Source organism: Myxine glutinosa, chromosome 13 (genome assembly GCF_964187855.1).
Source record: "Myxine glutinosa chromosome 13, kmMyxGlut1.1, whole genome shotgun sequence".
NCBI classification, from domain to species: Eukaryota; Metazoa; Chordata; class Myxini; order Myxiniformes; family Myxinidae; genus Myxine; species Myxine glutinosa.
In genome coordinates, this window is record NC_136273.1 from 102,112,005 (window position 1) to 102,134,833 (window position 22,829).

The window sequence follows — 22,829 nt, forward strand, 5'->3', positions numbered from 1 at the left end:
GGCTATTTGGGCGGTGTATAAGCTAACAGATCGCTGTCTCCATCGATCTTAGGCTGTAACACCAATTGGCTCAAAATCCTTAACTGTTGACTTGGTAGTTTTTACAATGAAGGAAACACGTATCGGGAGTACATACGACATAGCCATTGTGAATGTGACAGCTCTGAGGCGTCTTTCGCTTCGCATCGCAGTGACGGCCAGCACCAACATGGCGGCTGTAAGAATAAAATCTGGCTTCAAGCCCCTCACCACCCAAAGCCTTCAACCAGACATATTAACATGCTCCTCCCCCTTCATTCCCGTTCTTCAAAGCAAAGTGGTAAAAATTGTTATATCGCCATTATATATTACTCGCAATGGTACCCGCCCTAAGGGCGGGGCTTCAATTGAATGAATGAATGAATGATCGTTTTAAGGCCATTTTCCCCGCTAGAGCGGGGGTTAGCCTTGCGGGCCCCATGACAATCATGGTTCCCTGTTTGAGGCAATGCTTTTATGGCCGGATGCCCTTCCTGACGCCAACCCTTAGTCGCCTCTTACGATGCGCAGGGATACAGTGTACCTATTCTAAACCGGGGTACACACCGGGATCATTCATCCCAGCAAGCTGGTACTCAATTTGCCAACCTCGGAAGGATGACAGGCTGAGTCAACCCCCCTGGCGTTAATTCAGCGATCGACCGGGATTCGAACCCAGGATCCTAGGATCCCAAGCCGGCACCCTAACCGCTAAGCCAACACTAGGCTATTATTGGGAGGCGCAAATGATTGGGTGACCTTGGGCCGAGAGAGTTAAAAATTGGGCACAGTCTATTCCAGGGCAAGGCAAATATGTGTTTAAAGTATGGCAATGCTATGTGCAACGATGTAGACGTAGTACTGTGCACAAACAGACAAACAGACAGATGAAAAATCGGTCAGAGACCGAGGACTTGCCGGAATGTACTTTTTTATTGGCCATTTAGGACAAATATGGCAGCCGAACCACGTGACCATGATGAACATATTTGATTCCCCATGGAGAGTTCTTTACAATGAGCCATGTCTCAATTTTTTCTATTCAGCACTTTCGGGGATATGGAGGTGCAAAGTTTTTCGTTTTTTCCAAGATGGCGGCCGAACCACGTGACCGATGACGTCATCATTAACATATTTTATTCCCCATGGAGAGTTCTTTGCAATGAGCCATGTCTCAATTTTTTCTATTCAGCACTTTTGGAGATATAGTGGTGCAAAGTTTTGCCGTTTTTCCAAGATGGCGGCCGACCACTTGACTGATGACGTCATCATTAACATATTTTATTCCCCATGGAGAGTTCTTTACAATGAGCCATGTCTCAATATTTTCTGTTCAGCACTTTTGGAGATATAGTGGTGCAAATTTTTGCCGTTTTTCCAAGATGGCGGCCGACCACGTGACATATGACATCATCATTAACATATTTTATTCCCCATGGAGAGTTCTTTACATTGAGCCATGTCTCAATTTTTTCTGTTCAGCACTTTTGGAGATTTAGTGGTGCAAAGTTTTGACGTTTTTCCAAGATGGCAGCCGACCACGTGACTGATGACGTCATCATTAACATATTTTATTCCCCATGGGGAGTTCTTTACAACGAGTCATGTCTCAATTTTTTCTGTTCAGCACTTTTGGAGATATGGAGGTGCTAAGTTTTTCGGTTTTTCCAAGATGGCGGCCGACCACGTGACTGACGTCATCATTAACATATTTTATTCCCCATGGAGAGTGCTTTACAATGAGCCATGTCTCAATTTTTTCTGTTCAGCACTTTTGGAGATATAGTTGTGCAAAGTTTTGCCGTTTTTCCAAGATGGCGGCCGACCACGTGACATATGACGTCATCATTAACATATTTTATTCCCCATGGAGAGTTCTTTTCATTGAGCCATGTCTCAATTTTTTCTGTACAGTACTTTCGGAGATATAGAGGTGCAAAGTTTTTCAGTTTTTCCAAGATGGCGGCCGAACCACGTCACCGATGACGTCATCAATTGGGCACAGTCTATTCCAGGGCAAGACCAATATGTGTGCAAAGTTTGGCGATTCTACGTGCAACGGTGTAGACGCAGTGCTGCAAACAGACAGACAGACAAACAGACAGACAGACAGACAGATGAAAAATCGGTCAGAGACCGAGGACTTGCCGGAATTTACTTTTTTATCGGCCATTTAGGACAAATATGGCGGCTGAACCACCTGACCGATGACATCATCATTAACATATTTTATTCCCCACGGAGAGTTCTTTACAATGAGCCATGTCTCAATTTTTTCTGTTCAGCACTTTTGGAGATAGAGGTGCAACGTTTTTCGGATTTTCCAAGATGGCGGCCGAACCACGTGACCGATGACGACATCATTAACATATTTTATTCCCCCTGGAGAGTTCTTTCCAATGAGCCATGTCTCAATTTTTCTGTTCAGCACTTTTGGAGATAGAGGTGCAACGTTTTTCGGATTTTCCAAGATGGCGGCCGAACCACGTGACCGATGACGTCATCATTAACTTATTTTATTCCCCCTGGAGAGTTCTTTCCAATGAGCCATGTCTCAATTTTTTCTATTCAGCACTTTCGGAGATATGGAGGTGAATTTTTTTCCCGTTTTTCCAAGATGGCGGCCGCACCACGTGACCGATGACGTCATCATTAACATATTTTATTCCACATGGAGAGTTCTTGACAATGAGCCATGTCTCAATTTTTTCTATTCAGCACTTTCGGAGATATGGAGGTGCTAGGTTTTTCGGTTTTTCCAAGATGGCGGCCGACCACGCGACTGATGACGTCATCATTAACATATTTTATTCCCCATGGAGAGTTCTTTACAATGAGCCATGTCTCAATTTTTTCTGTTCAGCACTTTTGGAGATATAGTGGTGCAAAGTTTTGCCGTTTTTCCAAGATGGCGGCCGACCACGTGACATATGACGTCATCATTAACATATTTTATTCCCCATGGAGAGTTCTTTACAATGAGCCATGTCTCAATTTTTTCTGTTCAGCACTTTTGGAGATATAGTGGCGCAACGTTTTGCCGTTTTTCCAAGATGGCGACCGAACCACGTGACTGATGACGTCATCATTTACATATTTTATTCCCCATGGAGAGTTCTTTACAATGAGCCATGTCTCAATTTTTTCTGTTCAGTACTTTCGGAGATATAGAGGTGCAAGGTTTTTCAGTTTTTCCAAGATGGCGGCCGAACCACGTCACCGATGACGTCATCAATTGGGCACAGTCTATTCCAGGGCAAGACCAATATGTGTGCAAAGTTTGGCGATTCGCCGTGCAACGGTGTAGACGCAGTGCTGCAAACAGACAGACAGACAGACAGACAGACAGACAGACAGACAAACAGACAGACAAACGAACAGATCAACATACTTGCCGGAAAAATTTTTCCGGCAAGTAACAAACGAACAGATCAACATACTTGCCGGAAATTTTTCCGGCAAGTAACGAACAGATCAACATACTTGCCGGAAAATTTTTCCGGCAAGTAACGAACAGATCAACATACTTGCCGGAAAATTTTTCCGGCAAGTAATGAAAAATCGGTCAGAGACCGAGGACTTGCCGGAATTTACTTTTTTATCGGCCATTTCGGACAAATATGGCGGTCGAACCACGTGACCGATGACGTCATCATTAACATATTTTATTCCCCATGGAGAGTTCTTTACAATGAGCCATGTCTCAATTTTTTCTATTCAGCACTTTTGGAGATATGGAGGTGCTAAGTTTTTCGGTTTTTCCAAGATGGCGGTCGAACCACGTGACCGATGACGTCATCAACATGTTTTATTCCCGGGTCGAGGCATCGTGCCCGGGCGGAGACAGGCGGGCCGGTGGTCGGAATGTGATGCTCCACTCCGTGACTGACGACAACGGCTGAAAAGGTGGGCCGTGTAAGGGCCGGGAACTTGGTGAGGAGACGGGCGAACTCATCAGAGGTCGAGAGCATGCAAGCAAGCCTCGTCGAGGCGGACCCGCTCAGCGAGCATGGAAGAGAACTGAATGTCTCAGCATTAATGAGCCGCTGATTTTTAACATCCACCAATAGGCCATTGGCGCAGAGGAAATCAGCGCACAGCAAGGGGGTGGACACCCTCGCCATGACAAATTCCCATGTAAACCGCTGCCCGCCAAAGCATAGTGCCACGGTCCGTTTGCCAAAAGTCTGAATAGCACTGCCGTTGGCAGCTTCCAGGGCGGGGCCATGACTCCCGGCCTCCCGGTCCAATGCCGACGCAGGTAGAACGCTCACCCGGGCCCCTGTATCGCAGAGGAAACGACGTCCGGAGTCGGTGTCCGAAATGAACAACAAACTGCCCGAACGGCCGACGCTCATGGCAGTTAACGAGCGCCGGCCACCCCGTTTCCCGACTCGCTGAAGCTGCATGGTGGCCGGCATGCCTTGGCCTTGGGCCCAAACCTTGCGTGGTAAAAGCACAAGGCTGGGGCCTTCTGCCGCTGGGCTGTAATGGCGGCTGCAACGGTGCCCGCCAGCGGCGTAGGCTCGACGGGGCCGGGGTCCCATGCAGCCGCACTGCATTGCTGTCTGGCGGAGAAAAACTTGTCTGCTTCCCTGGCCAGGGTGCGGAAATCCTTAACAGACAAGTTGGCCAAGGCTGACTGTACCTGTCCTGGCAGCTGCTGCAGGAACAGTTCCTTGAAGAGAAAACATGGTCCGTGGCTGCCCAGGAGAGACAACATGTGGACCATCAGCTCCGACGGCTTGGAGTCGCCCAGCCCGGGTAGAGAAAGGAGCTGGCGGGCGCGCTCAGCCTCAGTGAGCTCAAAGGTTTTGAGTAGCAGCGCCTTTAGCGTCTCGTACTTGCCGCCCTTCGGAGGATCCTGGAGAAGGCTCACCACCCTGGTCGCATTGGAGTCACTGAGCGCAGACACGACATAATAATACTTGGTGTCGTCAGCAGAAATGCTCCGAATGGCGAATTGGGCGTCAGCTTGGGCGAACCAAACGGCAGCCGGTCGTTCCCAAAACTCCGGCAGTTTAATCAAAACTGCGCTTGTGCACAATAATGTGCATCAAGGAAGCAACACGTAGTATATTTAACGTGTTTATTATGATTCAGAGAGGATTCGAACCGCCGATCTACCAGATGCAGAGCGGATGTTCTAACCATTATGCCACAAAGTTTGACACACACACTCACACACACACACACACACACACACACACACACACACACACACACACACACACACACACACACACACACACACACACACACACACACACACACACACACACACACACACACACACACACACACACACACACACACACACACACACACACACACACACACACACACACGTAAACACGTTTGTGTGAAAGTTTTGCACACACTTGCATGAACACTTGTGTGAAACACAAGACAAGTACATGTATACGCACGCGCACGTCTTGACCCCGTGTTGACCGGCATCCAGTCTATTACACAGGTAGTAACGCTTGCGCACACACATACACACAGAAATATATTGTCTTAAAGAGTGATGTATGGACATTCATTGTCCAACAATGTAAAGACAATGACATAATCGTAAACATGTCTTTAAGACAAAAAAAACAACTCGGAACGCCCGGATACCTGGCACCCGAGTGGAAATAGGACCATTCGCGAGATCTTCAAGGAGAGTAAGGTAAAAACAGGTGCGGGTGAAGAGGGAACGGGGAAAGAAAAGAAAAAAAGTTGGAAGATCTGCGACTGTTCTCTGATCTGATGGGAAGATCGAAATGGGAAAGCTTTATTAACTAAACGCGGACCTCGACGGAAACACCATTCAGATGCCCCTCCCACCTGCTGTGTTTTCTTTTAAACTTTGCCCGCTGCTGGTCGAGTCACGTGACCACGCAGAAGCTAAATTGGTTGACATGATTTCCCCTGAAACCTGCAACGAGTAATTCTCAAACGATCTCTTGTTATTATCTTCCAGGAATTTCAAAAATAACATTTACCTGAGGGAGAGGCCGAGCTGAGTGAGCATTCAGCGCGTCATCCGCAGGAGCTTCGAGTAGTGACCGCGACCAAAAGGGGACTCCTTGCGTTTTAATGAAGTAAAGTCATCCTGTGTGGTTTTAATAATGTTTTATTTACGGAAATATTCACATTTGCTCTTTGAGGAAGTTGCACTTTAACCCCTGAGGATTTGTTTTCCACTTCCGCCTTTTTGTGTTGCCGAGCAACGGTGTTCTCGCCTGAGGGAAATCGTATGAAGGAGTGATGTGAGAAGGAATGAGGGAGAGGAGCGAATGGGGAATGAATGTGGGCAGAGGCGGTGCGTTCCATTAGCAAGCAGCTTGCTATCGGTGATAAGTGGTGCCGAGCACTCCGTTCCGTTTCGTTGGAGTGCTTGATTGAGCGGAAAGGCACAAAACAGATGGCGCAAACTGGCAAATCTGAGTTTGTTACTTGTCTTGCCGGAAAAGATTCCGGCAAGTATGTTGATCGGTTGGTTTGTCTGTTGTCTGCGCGCAACACTACGTCTACACCGTTGCACGTAGAATCGCCAAACTTTACACACATATTTGTTGTCTTGCCCTGGAATAGACTCTACCCAATTTTTAACTCTCAGCCCAAGGCCTCCATTATGACGTCATAATTTGATAATTACAAAACTTCATCCAATCAAGATGCAATTTCTTGAGCGCCATGTCGGCAGAAACTGGTGTAAAAAAAAAAGAATGATGACGTCATCGGTCACGTGGTTCGGCCGCCATCTTGGAAAAACCGAAAAATTTTGCACCTCTATATCGCCGAAAGTGCTGAATAGAAAAAATTGGGACATGGCTCATTGTAAAGAACTCTCCATGAGGAATAAAATATGTTATGATGATGTCATAGGTGCCTCCATTATGACGTCATAATTTGACAAATACAAAACTTCATCCGATCAAGATGAAATTTCTTGAGCATCATCAAGGAATAAATTAGTTCAGAAAACAAATAATAATGACGTCATCGGTCACGTGGTTCAGCCACCATATTTGTCGAAAATGGCCGATAAAAAAGTACATTCCGGCAAGTCCTCGGTCTCTGACCGATTTTTCATCTGTCTGTCTGTCTGTCTGTTTGCAGCACTGCGTCTACACCGTTGCACGTAGAATCGCCAAACTTTGCACACATATTGGTCTTGCCCTGGAATAGACTGTGCCCAAATGATGACGTCATCGGTGACGTGGTTCGGCCGCCATCTTGGAAAAACCGAAAAACTTTGCACCTCTATATCTCCGAAAGTACTGAACAGAAAAAATTGAGACATGGCTCATTGTAAAGAACTCTCCATGGGGAATAAAATATGTAAATGATGACGTCATCAGTCACGTGGCTCGGCCGACATCTTGGAAAAACGGCAAAACGTTGCGCCACTATATCTCCAAAAGTGCTGAACAGAAAAAATTGAGACATGGCTCATTGTAAAGAACTCTCCATGGGGAATAAAATATGTTAATGATGACGTCATATGTCACGTGGTCGGCCGCCATCTTGGAAAAACGGCAAAACTTTGCACCACTATCTCCAAAAGTGCTGAACAGAAAAAATTGAGACATGGCTCATTGTAAAGAACTCTCCATGGGGAATAAAATATGTTAATGATGACGTCATCAGTCACGTGGTCGGCCGCCATCTTGGAAAAACGGCAAAACTTTGCACCACAAAATCTCCAAAAGTGCTGAACAGAAAAAATTGAGACATGGCTCATTGTAAAGAACTCTCCATGGGGAATAAAATATGTTAATGATGATGTCATATGTCACGTGGTCGGCCGCCATCTTGGAAAAACGGCAAAACTTTGCACCACTATATCTCCAAAAGTGCTGAACAGAAAAAATTGAGACATGGCTCATTGTAAAGAACTCTCCATGCGGAATTAAAACATATTAATGATGATGTCATCAGTCACGTGGTTCGGCCGCCATGTTGGAAAAACCGAAAAACTTTGCACCTCATATCTCCAAAAGTGCTGAATAGAAAAAATTGAGACATGGCTCATTGTAAAGAACTCCACATGGGGAATAAAATATGTTAATGATGATGTCATATGTCACGTGGTCGGCCGCCATCTTGGAAAAACGGCAAAACTTTGCACCACTATATCTCCAAAAGTGCTGAACAGAAAAAATTGAGACATGGCTCATTGTAAAGAACTCTCCATGCGGAATTAAAACATATTAATGATGATGTCATCAGTCACGTGGTTCGGCCGCCATGTTGGAAAAACCGAAAAACTTTGCACCTCATATCTCCAAAAGTGCTGAATAGAAAAAATTGAGACATGGCTCATTGTAAAGAACTCTCCATGGGGAATAAAATATGTTAATGATGACGTCATCGGTCACGTGGTTCGGCCGCCATATTTGTCCTAAATGGCCGATAAAAAAGTACATTCCGGCAAGTCCTCGGTCTCTGACCGATTTTTCATTACTTGCCGGAAAAATTTTCCGGCAAGTATGTTGATCTGTTCGTTTGTTTGTCTGTCTGTCTGTCTGTTTGTCTGTTTGCAGCACTACGTCTACACCGTTGCACGTAGAATCGCCAAACTTGGCACACATATTGGTCTTGCCCTCTAATATACTGTGCCCAAATGATGACGTCATCGGTGACGTGGTTCGGCCGCCATCTTGGAAAAACCGAAAAACTTTACACCTCCATATCTCCGAAAGTGCTGAACAGAAAAAATTCAGACATGGCTCATTGTAAATAACTCTCCATGGGGAATAAAATATGTTACTGATGAAGTCATCAGTCACGTGGTTCGGCCGCCATCTTGGAAAAACCGAAAAACTTTGCACCTCCATATCTCCGAAAGTGCTGAACAGAAAAAATTGAGACATGGCTCATTGTAAAGAACTCTCCATGGGGAATAAAATATGTTAATGATGACGTCATCAGTCACGTGGTCGGCCGCCATCTTGGAAAAACGGCAAAACTTTGCACCACGATATCTCCAAAAGTGCTGAACAGAAAAAATTGAGACATGGCTCATTGTAAAGAACTCTCCATGGCGAATAAAATATGTTAATGATGACGTCATATGTCACGTGGTCGGCCGCCATCTTGGAAAAACCGAAAAACTTTGCACCTCCATATCTCCGGAAGTGCTGAACAGAAAAAATTGAGACATGGCTCATTGGTAAGAACTCTCCATGGGGAATAAAATATGTTAATGATGACGTCATATGTCACGTGGTCGGCCGCCATCTTGGAAAAACCGAAAAACTTTGCACCTCCATATCTCCGAAAGTGCTGAATAGAAAAAATTGAGACATGGCTCATTGTAAAGAACTCTCCATGGGGAATAAAATATGTTAATGATGACGTCATCTATCACGTGGTTCAGCCGCCATATTTGTTCTAAATGGCCGATAAAAAAGTACATTCCGGCAAGTCCTCGGTCTCTGACCGATTTTTCATCTGTTTGTTACTTGCCGGAAAAGATTCCGGCAAGTATGTTGATCTGTTCGTTTGTTTGTCTGTCTGTTTGTCTGTTTGCAGCACTACGTCTACACCGTTGCACGTAGAATCGCCAAACTTGGCACACATATTGGTCTTGCCCTCTAATATACTGTGCCCAAATGATGACGTCATCAGTCACGTGGTTCGGCCGCCATCTTGGAAAAACCGAAAAATTTTGCACCTCGATATCTCAGTGCTGAACAGAAAAAATTGAGCCATGGCTCATTGTAAAGAACTCTCCATTGGGAATAAAACATGTTAATGATGACGTCATAGGTCACGTGGTTCGGCCGCCATCTTGGAAAAACGGCAAAACTTTGCACCACTATATCTCCAAAAGTGCTGAACAGAAAAAATTGAGACATGGCTCATTGTAAAGAACTCTCCATGGGGAATAAAATATGTTAATGATGACGTCATCAGTCACGTAGTTCGGTCGCCATCTTGGAAAACCCGAAAAACTTTGCACCACTATATCTCCAAAAGTGCTGAATAGAAAAAATTGAGACATGGCTCATTGTAAAGAACTCTCCATGGGGAATAAAATATGTTAATGATGATGTCATCGGTCAGGTGGTTCGGCCGCCATCTTGGAAAAACCGAAAAACTTTGCACCTCCGTATCTCGAAAAGTGCAGAATGGAAAAAATTGAGACATGGCTCATTGTAAAGAACTCTCCATGGGGAATAAAATATTTTAATGATGACGTCATGTATCACGTAGTTCGGCAGCCATATTTGTCCTAAATGGCCGATAACAAAGTAAATTCCGGCAAGTCCTCGGTCTCTGACCGATTTTTCATCTGTCTGTTTGTCTGTTTGTCTGTTTGTCTGTTTGCAGCACTGTGTCTACACCGTTGCACGGAGAATCGCCAAACTTTGCACACATATTGGTCTTGCCCTGGAATAGACTGTGCCCAAATGATGACGTCATCGGTGACGTGGTTCGGCCGCCATCTTGGAAAAACCGAAAAACTTTGCACCTCTATATCTCCGAAAGTACTGAACAGAAAAAATTGAGACATGGCTCATTGTAAAGAACTCTCCATGGGGAATAAAATATGTAAATGATGACGTCATCAGTCACGTGGCTCGGCCGCCATCTTGGAAAAACGGCAAAACTTTGCACCACAAAATCTCCAAAAGTGCTGAACAGAAAAAATTGAGACATGGCTCATTGTAAAGAACTCTCCATGGGGAATAAAATATGTTAATGATGATGTCATATGTCACGTGGTCGGCCGCCATCTTGGAAAAACGGCAAAACTTTGCACCACTATATCTCCAAAAGTGCTGAACAGAAAAAATTGAGACATGGCTCATTGTAAAGAACTCTCCATGCGGAATTAAAACATATTAATGATGATGTCATCAGTCACGTGGTTCGGCCGCCATGTTGGAAAAACCGAAAAACTTTGCACCTCATATCTCCAAAAGTGCTGAATAGAAAAAATTGAGACATGGCTCATTGTAAAGAACTCCACATGGGGAATAAAATATGTTAATGATGATGTCATATGTCACGTGGTCGGCCGCCATCTTGGAAAAACGGCAAAACTTTGCACCACTATATCTCCAAAAGTGCTGAACAGAAAAAATTGAGACATGGCTCATTGTAAAGAACTCTCCATGCGGAATTAAAACATATTAATGATGATGTCATCAGTCACGTGGTTCGGCCGCCATGTTGGAAAAACCGAAAAACTTTGCACCTCATATCTCCAAAAGTGCTGAATAGAAAAAATTGAGACATGGCTCATTGTAAAGAACTCTCCATGGGGAATAAAATATGTTAATGATGACGTCATCGGTCACGTGGTTCGGCCGCCATATTTGTCCTAAATGGCCGATAAAAAAGTACATTCCGGCAAGTCCTCGGTCTCTGACCGATTTTTCATTACTTGCCGGAAAAATTTTCCGGCAAGTATGTTGATCTGTTCGTTACTTGCCGGAAAAATTTTCCGGCAAGTATGTTGATCTGTTCGTTTGTTTGTCTGTTTGTCTGTTTGTCTGTTTGTCTGTCTGTTTGTCTGTCTGTTTGCAGCACTGCGTCTACACCGTTGCACGGAGAATCGCCAAACTTTGCACACATATTGGTCTTGCCCTGGAATAGACTGTGCCCAATTGATGACGTCATCGGTGACGTGGTTCGGCCGCCATCTTGGAAAAACCGAAAAACTTTGCACTTCTATATCTCCGAAAGTACTGAACAGAAAAAATTGAGACATGGCTCATTGTAAAGAACTCTAGATGGGGAATAAAATATGTTAATGATGACGTCATTGGTCATGTGGTTCGGCCGCCATCTTGGAAAAACCGCAAAACTTTCTATATGTAGAATCTTTCTATACGTAGAATAGCCAAACTTTGCACACTTATTTGCCTTGCCCTCTAATATACTGTGCCCAAATGATGACGTCATCGGTCACGTGGTTCGGCCGCCATCTTTGAAAAAATTTGCACCTCCATATCTCCGAAAGTGCTGAATAGAAAAAATTGAGACATGGCTCATTGTAAAGAACTGTCCATGGGGAATAAAATATGTTAATGATGACGTCATCAGTCACGTGGTTCGGCGGCCATCTTGGAAAAACCGAAAAAAAATTGCACCTCTATATCTCCGAAAGTACTGAACAGAAAAAATTGCTACATGGCTCATTGTAAAGAACTCTCCATGGGGAATAAAATAAGTAAATGATGACGTCATCAGTCACGTGGTTCGGTCGCCATCTTGGAAAAACGGCAAAACGTTGCGCCACTATATCTCCAAAAGTGCTGAACAGAAAAAATTGAGACATGGCTCATTGTAAAGAACTCTCCATGGGGAATAAAATATGTTAATGATGACATCATCAGTCACGTGGTCGGCCGCCATCTTGGAAAAACGGCAAAACTTTGCACCACGAAATCTCCAAAAGTGCTGAACAGAAAAAATTGAGACATGGCTCATTGTAAAGAACTCTCCATGGGGAATAAAATATGTTAATGATGATATCATCGGTCACGTGGTTCGGCCGCCATCTTGGAAAAACCGAAAAACTTTGCACCACGAAATCTCCAAAAGTGCTGAACAGAAAAAATGGAGACATGGCTCATTGTAAAGAACTCCCCATGGGGAATAAAATAGGTTAATGATGACGTCATATGTCACGTGGTCGGCCGCCATCTTGGAAAAACGGCAAAACTTTGCACCTCCATATCTCTGAAAGTACTGAATAGAAAAAATTGAGACACGGCTCATTGTAATGAACTCTCCATGGGGAATAAAATATGTTAATGATGACGTCACCGGTCACGTGGTGGGCTGCCATCTTGGAAAAACGGCAAAACTTTGCACCACGAAATCTCCAAAAGTGCTGAACAGAAAAAATTGAGACATGGCTCATTGTAAAGAATTCCCCATGGGGAATAAAATATGTTAATGATGATGTCATATGTCACGTGGTTCGGCCGCCATCTTGGAAAAACGGCAAAACTTTGCACCTCCATATCTCTGAAAGTACTGAATAGAAAAAATTGAGACATGGCTCATTGTAAAGAACTCTCCATGTGGAATAAAAAATGTTAATGATGACGTCATCGGTCACGTGGTTCGGCCGCCATCTTGGAAAAGCTTTGCACCTCTATATCTCCGAAAGTGCTGAACAGAAAAAATTGAGACATGGCTCATTGGAAAGAAATGTCCATGGGGCATAAAATATGTTAATGATGACGTCATAGGTCACGTGGTTCGGCCGCCATCTTGGAAAAACCGAAAAACTTTACACCTCCATATCTCCGAAAGTGCTGAACAGAAAAAATTGAGACATGGCTCATTGTAAATATCTCTCCATGGGGAATAAAATATGTTACTGATGACGTCATCAGTCACGTGGTTCGGCCGCCATCTTGGAAAAACCGAAAAACTTTGCACCTCCATATCTCCGAAAGTGCTGAATAGAAAAAATTGAGACATGGCTCATTGTAAAGAACTCTCCATGGGGAATAAAATATGTTAATGATGATATCATCGGTCACGTGGTTCGGCCGCCATCTTGGAAAAACCGAAAAACTTAGCACCTCTATGTGTCCAAAAGGGCTGAATAGAAAAAATTGAGACATGGCTCATTGTAAAGAATCCTCCATGGGGAATAAAATGTGTTAATGATGACGTCATCGGTCACGTGGTTCAGCCGCCATCTTGGAAAAACCGAAAAACTCTGCACCTCCACATCTCCAAAAGTCCTGAATAGAAAAAATTGAGGCATGGCTCATTGTAAAGAACTCTCCATGTGGAATAAAAAATGTTAATGATGACGTCATCGGTCACGTGGTTCGGCCGCCATCTTGGAAAAGCTTTGCACCTCTATATCTCCGAAAGTGCTGAACAGAAAAAATTGAGACATGGCTCATTGGAAAGAAATGTCCATGGGAAATAAAATATGTTAATGATGACGTCATAGGTCACGTGGTTCGGCCGCCATCTTGGAAAAGCTTTGCACCTCTATATCTCCGAAAGTGCTGAACAGAAAAAATTGAGACATGGCTCATTGGAAAGAAATGTCCATGGGGAATAAAATATGTTAATGATGACGTCAGATGTCACATGGTTCGGCCGCCATCTTGGAAAAACGGCAAAACTTTGCACCTCTATATCTCCAAAAGTGCTGAGCAGAAAAAATTGAGACATGGCTCATTGTAAAGAACTCTCCATGGGGAATAAAATATGTTAATGATGACATCATCTATCACGTGGTTCAGCCGCCATATTTGTTCTAAATGGCCGATAAAAAAGTACACTCCGGCAAGTCCTCGGTCTCTGACCGATTTTTCATTTGTTTGTCTGTCTGTCTGTCTGTTTGTCTGTTTGCAGCACTACGTCTCCACCGTTGCACGTAGAATCGCCAAACTTGGCACACATATTGGTCTTGCCCTCTAATATACTGTGCCCAAATGATGACGTCATCGGTGACGTGGTTCGGCCGCCATCTTGGAAAAACCGAAAAACTTTACACCTCCATATCTCCGAAAGTGCTGAACAGAAAAAATTCAGACATGGCTCATTGTAAATAACTCTCCATGGGGAATAAAATATGTTACTGATGAAGTCATCAGTCACGTGGTTCGGCCGCCATCTTGGAAAAACCGAAAAACTTTGCACCTCCATATCTCCGAAAGTGCTGAACAGAAAAAATTGAGACATGGCTCATTGTAAAGAACTCTCCATGGGGAATAAAATATGTTAATGATGACGTCATCAGTCACGTGGTCGGCCGCCATCTTGGAAAAACGGCAAAACTTTGCACCACGATATCTCCAAAAGTGCTGAACAGAAAAAATTGAGACATGGCTCATTGTAAAGAACTCTCCATGGCGAATAAAATATGTTAATGATGACGTCATATGTCACGTGGTCGGCCGCCATCTTGGAAAAACCGAAAAACTTTGCACCTCCATATCTCCAGAAGTGCTGAACAGAAAAAATTGAGACATGGCTCATTGGTAAGAACTCTCCATGGGGAATAAAATATGTTAATGATGACGTCATATGTCACGTGGTCGGCCGCCATCTTGGAAAAACCGAAAAACTTTGCACCTCCATATCTCCGAAAGTGCTGAATAGAAAAAATTGAGACATGGCTCATTGTAAAGAACTCTCCATGGGGAATAAAATATGTTAATGATGACGTCATCGGTCACGTGGTTCAGCCGCCATATTTGTTCTAAATGGCCGATAAAAAAGTACATTCCGGCAAGTCCTCGGTCTCTGACCGATTTTTCATCTTCTGTTTGTCTGTCTGTTTGTCTGTTTGTCTGTTTGTCTGTTTGCAGCACTGTGTCTACACCGTTGCACGGAGAATCGCCAAACTTTGCACACATATTGGTCTTGCCCTGGAATAGACTGTGCCCAATTGATGACGTCATCGGTGACGTGGTTCGGCCGCCATCTTGGAAAAACCGAAAAACTTTGCACCTCATATCTCCAAAAGTGCTGAATAGAAAAAATTGAGACATGGCTCATTGTAAAGAACTCTCCATGGGGAATAAAATATGTTAATGATGACGTCATCGGTCACGTGGTTCGGCCGCCATATTTGTCCTAAATGGCCGATAAAAAAGTACATTCCGGCAAGTCCTCGGTCTCTGACCGATTTTTCATTACTTGCCGGAAAAATTTTCCGGCAAGTATGTTGATCTGTTCGTTTGTTACTTGCCGGAAAAAATTTTCCGGCAAGTATGTTGATCTGTTCGTTTGTCTGTCTGTCTGTTTGTCTGTTTGTCTGTCTGTCTGTTTGCAGCACTGCGTCTACACCGTTGCACGTAGAATCGCCAAACTTTGCACACATATTGGTCTTGCCCTGGAATAGACTGTGCCCAATTGATGACGTCATCGGTGACGTGGTTCGGCCGCCATCTTGGAAAAACCGAAAAAATTTGCACCTCTATATCTCCGAAAGTACTGAACAGAAAAAATTGAGACATGGCTCATTGTAAAGAACTCTCCATGGGGAATAAAATATGTTAATGATGACGTCATATGTCACGTGGTTCAGCCGCCATCTTGGAAAAACCGAAAAATTTTGCACCTCCATATCTCCAAAAGTGCAGAATGGAAAAAATTGAGACATGGCTCATTGTAAAGAACTCTCCATGGGGAATAAAATATGTTAATGATGACGTCATCTATCACGTGGTTCAGCCGCCATATTTGTTCTAAATGGCCGATAAAAAAGTACATTCCGGCAAGTCCTCGGTCTCTGACCGATTTTTCATTTGTCTGTCTGTCTGTCTGTTTGTCTGTTTGCAGCACTACGTCTACACCGTTGCACGTAGAATCGCCAAACTTGGCACACATATTGGTCTTGCCCTCTAATATACTGTGCCCAAATGATGACGTCATCGGTGACGTGGTTCGGCCGCCATCTTGGAAAAACCGAAAAACTTTACACCTCCATATCTCCGAAAGTGCTGAACAGAAAAAATTCAGACATGGCTCATTGTAAATAACTCTCCATGGGGAATAAAATATGTTACTGATGAAGTCATCAGTCACGTGGTTCGGCCGCCATCTTGGAAAAACCGAAAAACTTTGCACCTCCATATCTCCGAAAGTGCTGAACAGAAAAAATTGAGACATGGCTCATTGTAAAGAACTCTCCATGGGGAATAAAATATGTTAATGATGACGTCATCAGTCACGTGGTCGGCCGCCATCTTGGAAAAACGGCAAAACTTTGCACCACGATATCTCCAAAAGTGCTGAACAGAAAAAATTGAGACATGGCTCATTGTAAAGAACTCTCCATGGCGAATAAAATATGTTAATGATGACGTCATATGTCACGTGGTCGGCCGCCATCTTGGAAAAACCGAAAAACTTTGCACCTCCATATCTCCGGAAGTGCTGAACAGAAAAAATTGAGACATGGCTCATTGGTAAGAACTCTCCATGGGGAATAAAATATGTTAATGATGACGTCATATGTCACGTGGTCGGCCGCCATCTTGGAAAAACCGAAAAACTTTGCACCTCCATATCTCCGAAAGTGCTGAATAGAAAAAATTGAGACATGGCTCATTGTAAAGAACTCTCCATGGGGAATAAAATATGTTAATGATGACGTCATCTATCACGTGGTTCAACCGCCATATTTGTTCTAAATGGCCGATAAAAAAGTACATTCCGGCAAGTCCTCGGTCTCTGACCGATTTTTCATCTGTTTGTCTGTCTGTTTGTCTGTTTGTCTGTTTGTCTGTTTGCAGCACTGTGTCTACACCGTTGCACGGAGAATCGCCAAACTTTGCACACATATTGGTCTTGCCCTGGAATAGACTGTGCCCAATTGATGACGTCATCGGTGACGTGGTTCGGCCGCCATCTTGGAAAAACCGAAAAACTTTGCACCTCTATATCTCCGAAAGTGCTGTACAGAAAAAATTGAGACATGGCTCATTGTAAAGAACTCTCCATGGGGAATAAAATATGTTAATGATGACGTCATATGTCACGTGGTCGGCCGCCATCTTGGAAAAACGGCAAAAATTTGCACCACTATATCTCCAAAAGTGCTGAACAGAAAAAATTGAGACATGGCTCATTGTAAAGAACTCTCCATGGGGAATAAAATATGTTAATGATGACGTCGTCAGTCACGTGGTCGGCCGCCATCTTGGAAAAACCGAAAAACTTAGCACCTCCATATCTCCGAAAGTGCTGAATAGAAAAAATTGAGACATGGCTCATTGTAAAGAACTCTCCATGGGGAATAAAATATGTTAATGATGATGTCATCGGTCACGTGGTTCAGCCGCCATCTTGGAAAAACCGAAAAACTCTGCACCTCCACAATTCCAAAAGTCCTGTATAGAAAAAATTGAGGTATGGCTCATTGGAAAGAACTCTCCATGGGGAATAAAATATGTTAATGATGACGTCATCGGTCACCTGGTTCGGCCGCCATATTTGTCCTAAATGGCCGTTAAAAAAGTACATTCCGGCAAGTCCTCGGTCTCTGACCGATTTTTCATTCGGTTTTTCCAAGATGGCGGCCGAACCACGTGACAGATGACGTCATCAACATGTTTTATTCCCCATGGAGAGTTCTTTACAATGAGCCATGTCTCAATTTTTTCTATTCAGTACTTTCAGAGATATGGAGGTGCAAAGTTTTGCCGTTTTTCCAAGATGGCGGCCGAACCACCTGACCTATGACGTCATCATTAACCTATTTTATTCCCCATGGAGAGTTCTTTACAATGAGCCATGTCTCAATTTTTTCTGTTCAGTACTTTCAGAGATATGGAGGTGCAAAGTTTTGCCGTTTTTCCAAGATGGCGGCCGACCACGTGACTGATGACGTCATCATTAACATATTTTATTCCCCATGGAGAGTTCTTTCCAATGAGCCATGTCTCAATTTTTTCTGTTCAGCACTTTTGGAGATATAGTGGCGCAACGTTTTGCCGTTTTTCCAAGATGGCGACCGAACCACGTGACTGATGACGTCATCATTTACATATTTTATTCCCCATGGAGAGTTCTTTACAATGAGCCATGTCTCAATTTTTTCTATTCAGCACTTTTGGACACATAGAGGTGCTAAGTTTTTCGGTTTTTCCAAGATGGCGGCCGAACCACGTGACCGATGATATCATCATTAACATATTTTATTCCCCATGGAGAGTTCTTTACAATGATCCATGTCTCAATTTTTTCTGTTCAGTACTTTCAGAGATATGGAGGTGCAAAGTTTTGCCGTTTTTCCAAGATGGCGGCCGAACCACCTGACCTATGACGTCATCATTAACCTATTTTATTCCCCATGGAGAGTTCTTTACAATGAGCCATGTCTCAATTTTTTCTGTTCAGTACTTTCAGAGATATGGAGGTGCAAAGTTTTGCCGTTTTTCCAAGATGGCGGCCGACCACGTGACATATGACGTCATCATTAACATATTTTATTCCCCATGGAGAGTTCTTTCCAATGAGCCATGTCTCAATTTTTTCTGTTCAGCACTTTTGGAGATATAGTGGCGCAACGTTTTGCCGTTTTTCCAAGATGGCGACCGAACCACGTGACTGATGACGTCATCATTTACATATTTTATTCCACATGGAGAGGTCTTTACAATGAGCCATGTCTCAATTTTTTCTGTTCAGTACTTTCGGAGATATAGAGGTGCAAATTTATTCGGTTTTTCCAAGATGGCGGCCGAACCACGTCACCGATGACGTCATCATTGAGGCACAGTATATTAGAGGGCAAGACCATTATGTGTGCAAAGTTTTGCGATTCTCCGTGCAACGGTGTAGACGCAGTGCTGCAAACAGACAAACAGACAGACAAACAGACAGACAAACAGACAAACAGACAAACAGACAAATGAAAAATCGGTCAGAGACCGAGGACTTGCCGGAATGTACTTTTTTATCGGCCATTTAGGACAAATATGGCGGCCAAACCACGTGACTGATGAAGTCATCATTACTTGTTTTCTAAACTAATTTATTCCTTGATGATGCTCAAGAAATTTCATCTTGATCGGATGAAGTTTTGTACTTGGCGAATTATGACGTCATAATGGAGGAACCTATGACATCATCATTAACATATTTTATTCCCCATGGAGAGTTCTTTACAATGAGCCATGTCTCAATTTTTTCTGTTCAGGACTTTTGGAGATGTGGAGGTGCAGAGTTTTTCGGTTTTTCCAAGATGGCGGCCGACCACGTGACTGATGACGTCATCATTAACATATTTTATTCCCCATGGAGAGTTCTTTACAATGAGCCATGTCTCAATTTTTTCTGTTCAGCACTTTTGGAGTTATAGTGGTGAAAATTTTTGCCGTTTTTCCAAGATGGCGGCCGACCACGTGACATATGACGTCATCATTAACATATTTTATTCCCCATGGAGAGTTCTTTACAATGAGCCATGTCTCAATTTTTTCTGTTCAGTACTTTCGGAGATATAGAGGTGCAAAGTTTTTCGGTTTTTCCAAGATGGCGGCCGAACCACGTCACCGATGACGTCATCAATTGGGCACAGTCTATTCCAGGGCAAGACCAATATGTGTGCAAAGTTTGGCGATTCTACGTGCAACGGTGTAGACGCAGTGCTGCAAACAGACAGACAGACAGACAGACAGACAGACAGACAGACAAACAGACAGACAAACGAACAGATCAACATACTTGCCGGAAAATTTTTTCCGGCAAGTAACAAACGAACAGATCAACATACTTGCCGGAAATTTTTCCGGCAAGTAACAAACGAACAGATCAACATACTTGCCGGAAAATTTTTCCGGCAAGTAATAAAACTGTACATAGCAACAGGCTACCTCATGGCCACTTAGTATACCTATTGACAATAAGTCATAACAATATCGAATAATCATTGAACAATTAAAATCGCTTCCACTGCTCCAGCCGCAGCATTCGTCATTTTGTCTGCTCATCCGCATGACCAAAACGAAATAAAGGGAGCTCAACCATTACACAGCGCTTTTAATGGCGCATGCCATAGGAACTCAACGCAATTTCGACTCGGCCAGAAAACGAGCAAATTTTTCAGGATGTTAACTGGAATTAGCCGTGAAAATATATCCAAAATGCACAAAAATACCCACCCACAAAAATAAACAACAAAACCCAAACAAACCCAAGGTCGACCATATTACACAATTAAATTACACATTAAATTACTCATTAAATTACTCATTAAATTACTCATTAAATTACTCATTAAATTACTCATTAAATTACTCATTAAATTACATCATTTCAGCATCGTATTGATTGCTGAACTGTTCATGGGTTTATACACACCTTAAAAGAGGTATGCTTTGTGGTGTTGCCCACCTACCACGTTTAATTAAATTAATTGATTGCTGAACTGTTCATGGGTTTATACACACCTTAAAAGAGGTATGCTTTGTGGTGTTGCCCACCTACCACGTTTAATTAAATTAATTGATTGCTGAACTGTTCATGGGTTTATACACACCTTAAAAGAGGTATGTTTTGTGGTGTTGCCCACCGACCACGTTTAATTATATTACATCATTTCAATTAAAACATCGCTTCTACTGCTCCAGCCGCAGCATTCGTCACTTTGTCTGCTCATCCGCATGACCAAAACGAAATAAAGGGAGCTCAACCATTACACAGCGCTTTTAATGGCGCATGCCATAGGAACTCAACGCAATTTCGACTCGGCCAGCAAACGAGCAAATTTTGCAGGATGTTAACTGGAATTAGTCATGAAAATATATCCAAAATACACAAAAATACACACCCACAAAAATAAACAACATTTATTCCGTTCAACAGAACAAACATTTCCTATATCATGACATGCATGTCTTCAAAATTATATGACCAAGAGAAAAAGTAAAATTAATTAAAAACTGCGGGCAGTGATGATCCGGGGACCATACCGCTCCATCCTGATTGGACGAGTGCATGCTAGAGTCGTTAACAACGACAGTCCAGATCCGATTGTTCAAAATTTCAACTCAATCGATCGAAAAAATGAACGCAGGGATGCATTTTAAAGGTGCAGTGGCACTAACTGAGTTGCCACGAATATGGCCACGAAATTGCCAATATGGCCATCACAAAATATTTTCTTTAATCAATTGGCTCATAGCATAACCAATCTGCAAGTATTTCATCCGAAGATGTATCTCTGAGGACTTTTAATTAAATAAGTCATTTATAAATCAACGAGTTAATTTATTAAATGATTAATCAATAATTCAAAATTTTCCTTGACAGCCACATCACTTGGTCAGTGTCATGTCCAAATATCAGCTTCCTTACTCAAAAGGTGCCTGAGTTAATGTAATGTAATTAATTAAATAAGATTACTGTAATGATTACTGTAATTACTGTAATTACCGGAACTGTAATTACTGTAATTACCTCAGGTAATTACTGTAATGTAATTACTGTAATGTAATACGAAATGTAATTAATTAAATAAGTACTTCCTTAATCGCTAATAATTAAATAACTCGTGAATTCTTATCCGATTTACTTAACATTTGAGTGTCCCCAAAACGTTGGAGCAAAACGTTGCAACAACGAAAGTGAAACGTTGTAGCGACGTTGTGGAAACGTTAGCAAAACCCAACATTTGAATGTTCCCAAAACGTTGGAGCAAAACGTTGCAACAACGAAAGTGAAACGTTGTAGCGACGTTGTGGAAACGTTAGCAAAACCCAACATTTGAATGTTCCCAAAACGTTGGAGCAAAACGTTGCAACAACGAAAGTGAAACGTTGTAGCGACGTTGTGGAAACGTCAGCAAACCACAACATTTGAATGTTCCCAAAACGTTGGAGCAAAACGTTGCAACAACGAAAGTGAAACGTTGTAGCGACGTTGTGGAAACGTCAGCAAACCACAACATTTGAATGTTCCCAAAACGTTGGAGCAAAACGTTGCAACAACGAAAGTGAAACGTTGTGGCGACGTTGTGGAAACGTTAGCAAACCACAACATTTGAATGTTCCCAAAACGTTGGAGCAAAACGTTGCAACAACGAAAGTGAAACGTAATTATCACATTGCAATGACCTCTAAACATTCCTAAACCAATAAGCTAGTCTGGCGATGCCAAATACCTCACACGTCTGTCATCTTAGAAGTCGCTGTTTGCTTTAGACAAATACTTATCAAAGCCTTCAGACAAACTATTAGCAATATTATTCCTAGGATTAAAATTATTAGGATTATTATCAAATATTTATCAAAATATTAGGATTATCATCAAACCAATGAATGACTCAATTTTTTTTTAATGACTACATCCAAACCTAGATATTTTGA